The following is a 13,273-nucleotide window of genomic DNA, read 5'->3' as shown; positions in this document are numbered from 1 at the left end:
TGAGATACGTTTTATAAATGCGCAGAAGGCAGTTTGCAGTTATGATTGAAATCAAAACGTAAACATAAACTGAAATGTAATGATCGTACGAAAAAGCCAATTTACATCTAAACGCAGATTCAGAAAGTTCTGAACTTAGAAACTCGTTCATAAAAGCGCAGAAGGCAGTAGCTATTTAGGAGGTTTGCAGTAAATATAAAATGCTCAAAGTAAATGCAAACCGAGATTTAGAGTGGTTCGGTCAATCTTGACCTACTCCACTTTTGGCTTCCTCCACCAACGAGGTCACCGACGTCAACTAGAGGCCTTCCTTCAATAGGCGAAGGCCAACCACCCTTTTACAGTTTCACTCCTTTTGACGGGCTTAGGAGACAACTCTTATAGAAATTTTCTCTCCTCTCTTTACAACTCAAAATTTTGAAGAACAGAGGGAGGAGAACTTTTGGCCTTTACAACAATTTTGAGCTCTAAGAATCACAGAAAAAAGATCAAGATTTCGAGTGTTAGTTGTTTTCTCAGTGCTGAATGGGTGGGGTATTTATAGGCCCCAACCCAGTTCAAATTTAGAGCTCAAAACTGTCAATTCCCGGAATTCCGGGAGCAGGCAGTTGCACCTCCTGACTTGGGCGGTTGCACCGCCTGGCAGAGCTCGAAGACTGAGCCTCTGGGCGGTGCCACCTCTGTCAGGGGCGGTTGCACCTCTCTGCCAGAGCTCGAAGACCGAGCTCAGGCGGTTGCACCTCCTGACTGGGGTGGTTGCACCGCCTGCCAAAGCTCGAAGACTAAGCTCAAGCGGTGCTACCTCTTGTCAGGAGAGGTTGCATCGCCAGTCTCGCTCGAAGACTGAGCCCAGGTGGTGCTACCTCCTGGCTGGGGCGGTTGCACCGCCCAGTCTCCCTGGGAGACTTAGCCCAGGCGGTGCTACCTCCTGGCTTGGGCGGTTGCACTTCCTACAATAATCAGGGTCCAAATGGGTAGATCCATTCGGCCCAATTTGGGTTTTTCAGGGGCCCAATTGCCCCAAGATTAAGCTAATGGGATCACCTCCCATTTCCAACTTAATCATTGTGCTAACTATGATAAATCCTAAGACAATTTCTGCAGCTTGCTCCGGTGCGTCAATCGCTTCTTCCAACGAGTTTCCGGCGAACTTCCGTCGATCATCCGATGAACCCTCGGTGATGCTCCTGCGGACTTCCGGCAAACTCCTGGACTTGCGACGATCCACTTGGCGAGTTTCGACGAGCTTCTTTTGGCAAGCTTATGGACTTCTCGGATTTGTTCCTGTAGAACCTCCGACGACTGTCCGAACTTCCGTCGAACTCTCGAACTCCCAACGTGATCATTGTCTTGACTCCGGCGCAACTCCTGCTGCATGTCTAACTTTCATCGTAGTTAATCCTGCACACTTATCTCAACACATAGATTAGACAATAAATGACAATTGACTTCATCATCAAAATCCGAGATTCAACACAAATCTCTTTAATCTTCTCTTACACTTTTACGAAAGCTTTCAAATTCAATTTCTCTTTGAAACGGATTGAATCGTTACCATTTTCGTTGGAATCGATTTTAATCGAAACAAAGATGTTTGAAATCGAAAAAGTTTTCCGCTGCACTAATTCACCCCCCCCCCCCCTCTTAGTGCCACTCTTGATCCTAACAATTGGTATCAGAGCAAGGTTCACTCTCATTTAGTTTAAAACCCAAGAGAAATGACATTTTTTGGTATCCAAGAGGGTCATCCAATTATATGTCTGCTCATGTTCAATGGGACGGATTACAGATATTGGAAGACTAGAATGAGGATCTTCTTAATTTAAATGAATTTTGAATTATGGAATATTGTAGAAAATAGGTTTCAAAAGTCTTCTCTTCCAATAAATGATTGGAATGAGTTGGAGAAGAAGACTTTCGCCATAAACACCAAGGCTATGAATGCTTTGTTTTATGCCTTAGATAAAAATGAGTTTAATCATATGTCTATTTGTGAATCAACTTTTGATATTTGACACACACTCGAAGTGACTCATGAAGGCATTAGTAGAGTGAAGGAGTAAAAAATTAATCTTTTAGTGCAAACTTATGAGTTGTTTCGAATGAAACCGAGTGAGACTATTGGAGACACGTACACCTGATTTATGGATGTCGTCAATGGTCTAAAGAGACTTGATAAAAGTTTCTCAGATTTTAAACTTATTAATAAAATTTTAAGATCTCTTCCGAAGAGTTGGGACCCCAAAGTAACGGTCATTCAAGAGGCCAAAGATCTAAATAAATTTTCTTTTAAAGAACTAATTGGGTCACTAATGACCTATGAGATGACCTGTAAAGCTCATGAAGAGCTTCAGGACACCATTCCAAAGAATAGGAAGAATATGACACTGAGAACACAAGAAGACTACTTGAAAGAAAATTCAAGTGATGATGATTATGATGATGACTTGGCACTCTTAATAAAGAAGTTTAAAAGATTCATAAAAAAAAAAATTTAAAAATAATACTAAAAATAAATTTGAACCTACGAAAGAACAAATGATATTTTATGAATGCCAGAAGCCGGTATACTTCAAAAGTTAATGTCCCCAAGCAAAGAGGAAGCAACCAAAGAAGAAGAAGGCTCTTAAGGCAATATGGGATGACTCAAGTGCATCCGAAGAAGAGGAGCCAACCTATACCGAGTAAGTTGCTCACTATACACTAATGGCTATTGGAGATGAGGTAACAAGTTCATTAGATGCAAATTTATCTTTCGATGAGCTTTTAAGTGTTTTTCATGAATTGTTCGATGAATATAGAATCTTGAGTAAAAAGTATAACTCTTTGAAAAAGGAACATGCTTCTCTTATTGGCAATTTTGATAAACTAAAAATTGAGCATGAAAATAGCTTAGCTCCATGCATAAAATGTCATGAATTAGAAATACTTCAAAAGGAAACTTACTACTCAAAGAAATCTTGAAGAAATTTAAGGTTGGTAGTAAGTCCTTGAATATGATCATTGCCAATAAGGATCACATTCCAAAAAAAAAAAAAAAAAAAAAAAAAAAAAAAAAAAAAAAAAAAAAAAAAAAAAAAAAAAATCTGTTGCTTTAAGAATTGAATGCACATCGCATCTAAGTGGTTCAGCGCTACGTGGGTATAGAATCAGTTTTCGTAATATTCCTTTCTTATATAAACAAACAAGCTCGAAATAATTAGTTAACGTTGGGGTGGGGGCAATCAGATCTTCTACGCAAGAAGAAGAAATTCCATGTTTAACAAGTCTAAAGGGAAAGTTGGTTGTTGAATTATTTGTTGCGCGCTAACTGGAGTTTTGTTTAGAGTGTCAATTACTATAAGATAGGCCGGTAAGAGAGAATCAATTGGGTAGCAAGAAACAGGACTGGAAACAGCATCTTATCTAATTACCGAGTTCTGTTCTATACGGCATCCCTTTCATCCCTTGTTTCCTTTCCCTACTTGTAGCTTCCTTTCTACTCGCACTAGGCTATAGGATAACACTCGAACATAACAGCAACATTCCATTCTCACTTTGGAGTTTCCGAACACAGGACTATGATTTATATTAAATACAGGTACCGTCGAGAGAGGCGAAGAGTAGTAGTTTGTTGGACCAATCAGTTTACGCAAGTTGGTACTTATCGCTTGCTGCTGAAGAGACAAATACGGAGGCTTTCCACACCTTTACTTTCTTCTTCCTCGAACCCAGTACCATCTTCTTCCCCGAACTCTACAACTCGACTTTGTCAAGCGCCAAGAACAGAGGAATCTCTCTATACGACAAACACAAGAATAGGAATAGAAATAGATTCGTATCATCTCTACCCCGAACCTCGAAAGGAAGAAGTCCAACCAACCAACCAAGTCTATAAATCTAGCCTAGCACCAGAGAGGATTCAGAACCCCTATTTATAGTAGCTTGGCCCCTGGTGTTGAGTGTAGGTTATTCAATCTCCGGTTTCGTCTTCAAGGAGAGTGTCTTTTGGTGCTAGTGTTGTCGATGAGAGAGGTTATTGTGTTGAATACGAGTCTGCTAGGGAAGTTATGGGACTCTGATCTCTAGGAGCTCGGGTCGGGGTGTCAATTCAATCCTTATATAGCATGTCCATAAGTTCAAGTCAGAATGCAGGTACGAATGAGGCGACTGAAGCAAATAAGAATTAAGTGTGAGTTTACAGAGGATAGGTAGGCAAGGGCAGTCTTAAAGGTGGAGTTCCGAGTTACTTCACACTGGAAAAGAGGTAGGCCAAGTAGTGCTTCATAAGCCAGGGGAAACTGGGATTCAACAATAACAGTACTACCGGGAAAAAAAGGCAGCTAGTTCGAACGGGCCAAGCAACTACGGAAGGAAAGCTAGAAAACAGAGGAGAAGAATTCAGGTATCAAATGTACGAGTAAGAAGAACACCGGAAGGTAGAAAACAGAGGAGAATAATTCAGGTATCAAACTTAGTCAGAATCACACCGGAACTACTATATCTGCTGAGCTATCCAGCGTGAATCACACCGGATAGTAGAAAGATTACTTATGAAAGTAGAAAGAATACTTATATAGCCCAATAATTCACTAGAACGTATTTTTACTTGCTTTGCAGAAGGGCAACATGACTTGCTTTGCAGAAGGGCAACATGATTTGTGAGTAGCTCTCATTAAAATCTAACCACCTTTATTAAAGGCCCTACCTTGCATATATCACCTCACACCAAATATAACTTTTATTACAAACTTGGACATGTTGCGTACAAATGTTCATTCAAGAAATATAGTCCACATAGATTGATTTGGGTTCCTAAAAGAACCTCAAATGACTCAATGCAACATGATAAGATATGTAAATCGATTTTTGAGGCACCCAAGGTCAAATGAGTACCTAAAAATCATCATTTTTTATAGAAAAATATACCATCACAAGCTACGAGCAAGAGATGATACCTTGATAGTAGATGCTCAAGGTATATGATCGGAGATCCATCTCAATTCTCTAAGCTCACTAGCCTAGACGAATGATATGTTACCTTCAGAGATAACAACAAGGGTAAAATTATTGACAAAGGAACCATAGGTAACAAATCCAACCTTTTTATTGAAGATGTGTTGTTGGTTGATGGCTTAAAGCATAACCTCTTGAGCAATAGTCAATTATGTGATAAAGGATATATCGTTAAATTTGAATCTAATGTTTGCATTATTAAAAAACCATATAAAAACACATATATGATTGCACTAAAACAAAATAACATATACACTATTGAGATTAATGATCTTTGCAATGAAATGTATTTTTCGATTTTGAATGATGATGCTTGGCTTTGGCAATGTGTGTGATGCATATCAACTAGGAAAATAAATAAAAAGTAGTTTCAAATCAAAGAATCAAATAAGCACCTCTAGACCATTGCAATTGATCAACATGGACTTGTTTGGACCAATTGCTATATCAAGCCTAGGAGGTAGCAAATACGCCTTTGTTATTGTTGATGATTATAGTAGATATACTTGGACTTACTTCTTAGCATACAAAAATGATTGCTTTAGGTATTTCTCTAAGTTTTGTAAATTTGTTCAAAATGAAAAAGGTTTTATGATTTCGTTAAATCGAAGTGATCACGGTGGTGAATTTCAAAATCATGATTTCTAAGAAATTTGTGAATATAATGGATACAACCACAACTTCTCTACTCCAAGAAATCCCCAACAAAATGGAGTAGTAGAAAGAAAGAATAGAACCTTACAAGAAATGACTAGAACCGTGTTAAACGAATATAGTCTACCCAAATATTTTGGGGCCAAAGCTATAAATACGACATGCTACGTTATGAATAGGGTTCTAGTAAGACCATTACTTTCCAAAACTCTTTATGAGTTGTGTAACAACAAAAAGCCAAACATTTCATACTTTAAAGTTTTTGAGTGTAAATATTTTATTTTGAATGAAAAAGATACCTTAGAAAAGTTTGATGCAAAATCCGATAAAGGAATTTTTCTTGGTTATTGTTCTATTTCAAAGGCTTTTCGCATCTTTAATAAAAGAACCTTAGTTATAGAGGAATCTATTCATGTTGTTTTTAATGAAATTTTTAAAGTTAAGAAAAAATGATTTCGATGATGATCTTAATTTTGATACTTTGAATTTAAATGAATCTCTTTCTCCATCTAGCAACTTGGATGCATCTTCTTCCGAACTTTTTTTACCGAAGGAATGGAAGTATGTAGATACTCATCCTAAGAAGCTAATTATAGGAGACACATCGAAAGGGGTTCAAACTCGTTCTTCTCTTAAGAATTTTTGTGCCAATACCGCTTTTCTCTCCCAAATTGAACCTAAATGCATTGATGAAGCCATGAAAGATGATTCATGGGTCATCACAATACAAAAAGAGTTGAATCAATTTGAGAGAAATGAGGTGTGGAAGCTTGTTCCAAAGCTAAATGACAATTTAGTTTTTGGTACTAAATGGGTCTTTAGAAACAAGCAAGATGAATTTGGTATCGTGGTTAGAAACAAGGCTAGATTAGTGGCTAAGAGTTTCAAACAAGAAGAAGGTATCGATTATGAAGAAACCTTCACTCTTGTGGCACGATTAGAAGCTATAAGGATGCTCTTTGCCTATGCTAGTAGTAATAATTTTAAGTTGTTTCAAATGGATGTTAAAAGTACTTTTCTTAATGGCTTTATTTTCGAAGAAGTTTATGTTGAACAACCTCCCGGATTTGAGAATAATAATCTCCCTAATCATGTGTTTAAATTGACTAAAGCTCTTTATGGATTGAAACAAGCCCCAAGGGCTTAGTATGAGAGACTTAGCTCATTTCTTATCGAATATAATTTCTCTAAAGGTAAGGTCGATACTACATTTTTTATCAAAAATTTTGAAAATAATTTTTTTATTGTTTAAATTTATGTTAATGATATTATTTTCGGTTCCATGAATGAATCTCTATGTGAATCATTTGCTAAAAGTATGAGTCTTGAACTTGAAATGAGTTTGATGGGGGAATTAACTTTCTTTTCAAGCTTACAAATCAAACAACTAAGTAATACTATTTTTCTTAGTCAAACAAAATATGCTTTAGATTTGCTAAAGAGGTTTAATTTGGATAGCTCAAAGGCTATCAATACTCCCATGAGTACCTCTACTAAGTTAGACATTGATGAAAGGGGAGAAAGCTTTGATCAAAAAGCTTATAGAGGTATGATAGGAAATTTACTATACCTCGCCGCAACTAGACCGGATATCATATTTAGTGTAGGTCTTTGTACTAGGTTTCAATCTAATCCTAAGATATCTCATCTTAAAGCAATTAAGAGAATTCTTAGATATCTTAAAGGTACCACTAATCTAGGATTATGGTATCCAAAATCCAAGAATTTTGAAATAATTGCATATGCTGATGCAAATTTTGCTAGATGTAGATTAGATAGAAAAAGCACATCCAGAACATGTCAATTATTAGGACACGCACTTGTTTCGTTTCTTGGTCTTCCAATAAACAAAACTCGGTTGCATTATCTATAACCAAGCTGAGTATATAGCTACAGGTGCATGTTGTGCTCAAGTTGTATAGATGAAAAATACTTTAAAGGATTATGGAATTGACCTGAAAAACATACCTATAAAGTGTTATAACATTAGTGCAATATGCTTAGCAAAAAATCATATTCAACACTTAAGAACTAAATGTTAGGATCGGAGTGGCACTAAGAGGGGGTGGGAGGGGGGGGGGGGGGGGGGGGTGAATGTAACACCCCTCATTTCCGAATGTTCGTATAAATTTCTGGTGATAACGTAAGCATCTATTTTAATTGACAAAAGAAATAGAGTATGAATCAGAGGTAACTTATTTGTAAGATTTGGGAGATCTGTTCAAAAAAAAAAAAAAAGAGAAAAGAAAGAATCTGAGGACCTATATGTAAACCCTAAGGACCTAATCGTGAATATGATAAAAACAAGGACTAAACTACAAAATGCACCAAATGACAAATTCCACCGCTTAAGCCTCTCTGCCTTCATTCTTAAGGAAGCAGAGGAGGCAGCTCGTGGGTGATCAGGGAAAGAAAGAAAGAAAGAAGAAGAAGAAGAAGAAGAAGAAGAAGAAGAGAAAGAAAATTGGGGCTTTTAGGGTTCTTGCTTTAATCTTGTCATTTCGGGTCAAAATTTCCAAAGGCAAGTGTTCTAACCCCATCCTACAGCAGTATTAGACTCTGTTTTTATGTTGATTCAAAATAAATTGGAAGATTTCTATTTAGAAACTGATATGTCTCTCCTTGGACATAAAACCATGGATTCTGAAAGTTTATTTTCGGTAAACTGACCCCTAAGCACTGTTTCAGCTATAAGTTTTAGTACAGAATGAGGATTCAGGCAGGAACTATTTTTGTTTGAAATTAGACTCGTATATATTTCTTTTGACACTGATTTTGTAGATTTTGGACACCGAATACTTACCCAAAAATTTGTTTCAAAAGAGCCTATAGACGCTGTAAAACAGAGTTCAAGATTTCTGACCTTTCAATACTAAAACGCCTATAACTCCCTGTTGAAAATTCTGGTTTGTACCAAACTGATTTTATTTGAAACTAGACTTGAAATTCTCTCTTTTGACATATATTTTGAAAATTTTGGAGTTCAATTGCCCACCCTATCGTCTGTTGAATCCGACCTTATAAATTCTGCAAAACAGTGATTGTGATTTTGACCTTGTGTTACCAAATCAGAGGTAACTCTGTGTTGGGAGCCCTGTTTCATATGAAATCTGTTCCATCCGAATATAGATTGATATATGGTTCGACCATAGCCTTCTTATGGGTATTGGAGCATAATTGTTATTCTGAAATATTTGTTTGATGTGCCACTGGAATTCTGTCCGAAATCGAGCTTTGGTCGATTTCGCGTAATCTGTTCCATTTCCTTTGGATACTTGAATTCGCCTAATCTTCTTATTGGAATTGAGCTGATTATGATTGTTTGGAATCCCTGTACACTCTTGCTTTCATTTCTTTCCTAAAATGAATACTTTTGTGAGAGATTTGTTCCTTGCATCACATTGCTTTTGAAAAGGCACATGTACGTTTGGTTGTTCCGCGTGTGCTTCCGTTATATGCTACTTATTGTTGAAACTGCCTTCTTGTACTCTGGTGTGTGGGATTGTCTGGACCTTTGCCATAAATGGTAAAGGGTATGCGCTGATTTGCCCGCTTTGTGGGGTCCCGCTTTGTGGGATATTCTGGTATGCGCTTATTTGCCCGCTTTGTGGGGTCCCGCTTCGTGGGATATTTTGGTATGCGCTTATTTGCCCGCTTTGTGGGGTCCCGCTTTGTGGGATATTGCTTAGAGCCTGCGATGCTCTGCCGGCCCCCTTTGACTTCACCTAGACGTGGGTGGATGGAGCTCCCAGACGTGGGAGACTTTTGTCAGGTGGTCATTCAGAAATGGATGAATCACATTCTGACTGAGATCCCACTACACCCTCTATATGTTTGATATGTCATCAAGAGTTTTGGTGAGTTATTTCTGTTCGTGCTCTGGATAGTTATGATATGATTGCAACGTCAAGGACGACGTTTGAGCTTCTGTACGACATATGAGTTTGATATGCTCTGAAATGCTTCATTCACTGCTGATTTTGCTTCGTAATGTTCCCTATGTCGTTGATGTGATTTGGAACATTTTATATGCCATTGATAAGCTCCGATATGTCTCCTTTGTTTCTGATATGCTCCAATTACTCTATGCCCCATCTGTCAGGAACCAAATATGTATGATTAAAACGGACAATTATGATTCTGCTCCTAATGATATTATGTATACGAAATCGTATATTCTGCTTTGTGTTTGAAACTGCATCTCTTTGGAAATTGTACTATTTTGATATGGATATGTTAGTCACTTGCTGAGCTCTTTATGCTCACCCCATTTGTTGATAAATTTTTCAGGATAGCGTATCGCTTGCTTAAATGTTAAGAATGGGCTGAGGCAGTGGAAAGTTTAGAAGACGTTGGGCAGAACTTTTGTTAGCATATATGTAGTTGTGTATAAGCTACGTTGCATCTAATGAAATGTGACTATGAATCTAAACCTGTGGATTTTGTGTAAGTTAAAGGATCCCTCATGTATAGGGTTTTGGAATGTTAAATTAAATTCGTGTAATGATATGAACTTATGGTAAATCGATGATTGTGGTGACTGCATAGATTTCCCCACTTGTGGATTTATATTGTGGTTTTTATTTTGATGAGTTGAGTTCAGATTGTATAAATTATCGAGTGATGTGTGCTATGTGTTGAATCTCGGATTTTGATGATGAAGTCAATTGTCATTTGTTGTCTAATCTATGTGTTGAGATAAGTGTGCAGGATTAACTAACGATGAAAGATAGACAAGTAGCAGGAGTTGCGCCGGAGTCAAGTTCATGATCACGTTGGGAGTTCGAGAGTTCGACGGAAGTACGGACGGTCGTCGGAGGTTCTGCGGGAACAGATCCGAGAAGTCCAGAAGCTTGCCAAGCGAAGCTCGTCGGAACTCGCCAAGTGGATCGTCGCAAAGTCCAGGAGTTTGCCGGAAGTCCGCAGAAGCATCACCGAGGGTTCATCGGATGATCGACGGAAGTTCGCCGGAAACTCGCCGGAAAAAGCAATTGACGTACCGAAGTAAAGCTGCAGAAATTGTCTTAGATTTAATCGTAGTTAGCACGGTGATTAAGTTAGAAATGGGAGGTGATCCCATTAGCTTAATCCTGGGGCAATTGGGCCCCTGAAGAACTCAAGTTGGGTCGAATGGTTCAACCCATTCGAACCCAAGAAGCTGTGGGAGGTGCAACCGCCCAGGCAGGGAGGTGCCACCGCTCAGGCTAAGTCTCCCAGCGAGACTGGGCGGTGCAACCGCTCCAGCCAGGCGGTGCAACCGCCCAGGCTAAGTCTCCCAGCGAGACTGGGAGGTGCAACCGCTCCAGCCAAGCGGTGCAACCGCCCAGGGCTAAGTCTCCCAGCGAGACTGGGCGGTGCAACCTCCTCTGTCAAGCGGTAGCACCGCCTGAGCTCAAGTTTCGAGCTCTGCCTGGTGATGCAATCACCGAGCTCAGTCTTCGAGCTCTGGAAGAGAAGTACGACCTCTCTGGCCAGGAGATGCACAGCCTAAGCTCAGTCTTCGAGCTCTAGCAGAGAGGTGCAACCACCTCTGGCAGAGAGGTGCAACCACCTCTGGCAGAAAGGGGCGATCACCTCTGGCAGAGAAGAGAAACTTCTCTGGTCAGGAGATGCACCGCCTGAGCTCGGTCTTCGAGCTCTGGCAGGAAGGTGCAACCACCCCTGACAGAGAAGGTGGAACCGTCCGAGCTCAGTCTTCGAGCTCTGCCAGGCGGTGCCACCTCTCCAGTCGAGAGGTGCAACCGCCTGAGCTCAGACTTCGAGCTCTGCCAGGCGGTGCCACCTCTCCAGTCAAGAGGTGCAACCGCCTGATCCCGAAATTCCGGGATTTGATCGTTTTGAGCTCGAAATTTGAATTGGGTTGGGGCCTATAAATACCCCACCCATTCAGCACTGAAAAGATACAGACCTACACCGAAATCTTGATCTTTTCTGTGATTCTAAGAGCTCAAAAGTGTTGTAAAGCCTTTAAGTCTCCTCCTTCTGTTCTTCAAGTTTTCAGTTGTAAAGTGAGGAGAGAAAGGTCTGTAAAGGTTGTCTCCTGAGCCTGTTAAAAGGAGAGAAACTGTAAAAGGGCAGTTTGGCCTTCGCCCATTGAAGGAAGGCCCCTAGTTGACGTCGGCAACCTCGTCGGTGGAGGAAGCCAAAAGTGGAGTAGGTCAAGGCTGACCGAACCACTCTAAATCTCTGGTTTGCGTTTATTTTTGAGCACTTTATCATTACTGCAAACCTCCTCCATTACTACTGCTCTCTGCGCTCTCACGAACAAGTTCTAAGTGCTGTTCTTCCGAATCTGCATTCAGACGTAAATTCGTATTTTCGTACATTACAGTTTACGTTTACGTTTGATTCTGCAGAACTGTCTTCCGTGCTTTTACGAAAGAGTTTCTTTGCAGTTTACACTTACATTTTGATCCTATTGATAACTGCAAACTGTCCTCTACAATTTTACGAACGAGTTTCAACATTTAGACGTAAAACTGCATTTAGACGTAAATCGGCTTTCCTCTCACAATCATCAGTTCTCAGTTCACGTTTACGTCTTGATTTCAACTGCATACTGCCTTCTGCGAGTATACAAACGAGTTTCAAAGTTTAGACGTAAATCTGCGTTTAGACGTAAATCTGCGTTTAGACGTAAAACTGCGTTTAGACGTAAATCTGAGTTTAGACGTAAACTGCGCTTAGACGCAAAACTGCGCCTAGACGCAAACTGTGTTTAGACGCAAACTGCGCTTAGACGCAAACTGCGCTTAGACGCAAACTGTGTTTAGACGCAAACTGCGCTTAGACGCAATCTGCGCTTAGACGCAAACTGCACTTAGATACAAACTGAGAATTAGCTTTTGCATCATAATAGCTTTTATTGAACGAACGCAGCTTTTGGTTTTTAATCGCTGTAAGATTTCCGCTGCACTAATTCACCCCCCCCCCTCTTAGTGCTCTCGATCCTAACACTATGTTTATGAATTGCACAGGGTTATGAATTGATAGATTATAGAAGTGAAATTTTCGATCTGAATGTTTTCTTAGTGACCTCAAATGTGTGTTTGGATCCTGGGTTAGTTGTGGCGAAAAAAAAAAAGAAATTTAAATATCATGGATATTTTTAGGGGCCTGACAGAGGTGGTATCAGAGCATGATTTGAGAATCACTAAGAATATTATATTTATTTGAGGTTTATTGACTACCATTTAGAGATTGATCAAAGAAAATGTTCTTTTGATGTTTTAGGAAGCGAGGATGACGAGATCATCTGGTTCTCCTGTTGCATCTACTGCTGATCAATTGAGTGGTATTATGCGGACTTTGGAGACTATGGCACAAGTGATGCAACAACAACAACAACCTGTCCAACAAGGAAATAATGATGGGACAGAGACATCAAACCAGACGGGGTTGGGAATTGGACAGTTTAAGAAGCTTAGTCCTCCCAGTTTCAGTGGTGAGTCTGATCCAATGGTGGCGGAACGATGGATGATGCAGATAGAGAAAATATTTGATGCCTTAAATTACTCTGATGAACGAAAGGTTTTTCTTGCCACCTTTATGCTGGAGGGAGAAGCTGAACACTGGTGGAGAATGATTAAGAGGATGTCTGAAATCAAACATGAGTCAATGACAT

Source organism: Musa acuminata, chromosome BXJ3-1 (genome assembly GCF_036884655.1).
Source record: "Musa acuminata AAA Group cultivar baxijiao chromosome BXJ3-1, Cavendish_Baxijiao_AAA, whole genome shotgun sequence".
Lineage (NCBI taxonomy): Eukaryota > Viridiplantae > Streptophyta > Magnoliopsida > Zingiberales > Musaceae > Musa > Musa acuminata.
This window is presented reverse-complemented; position numbering follows the sequence as displayed.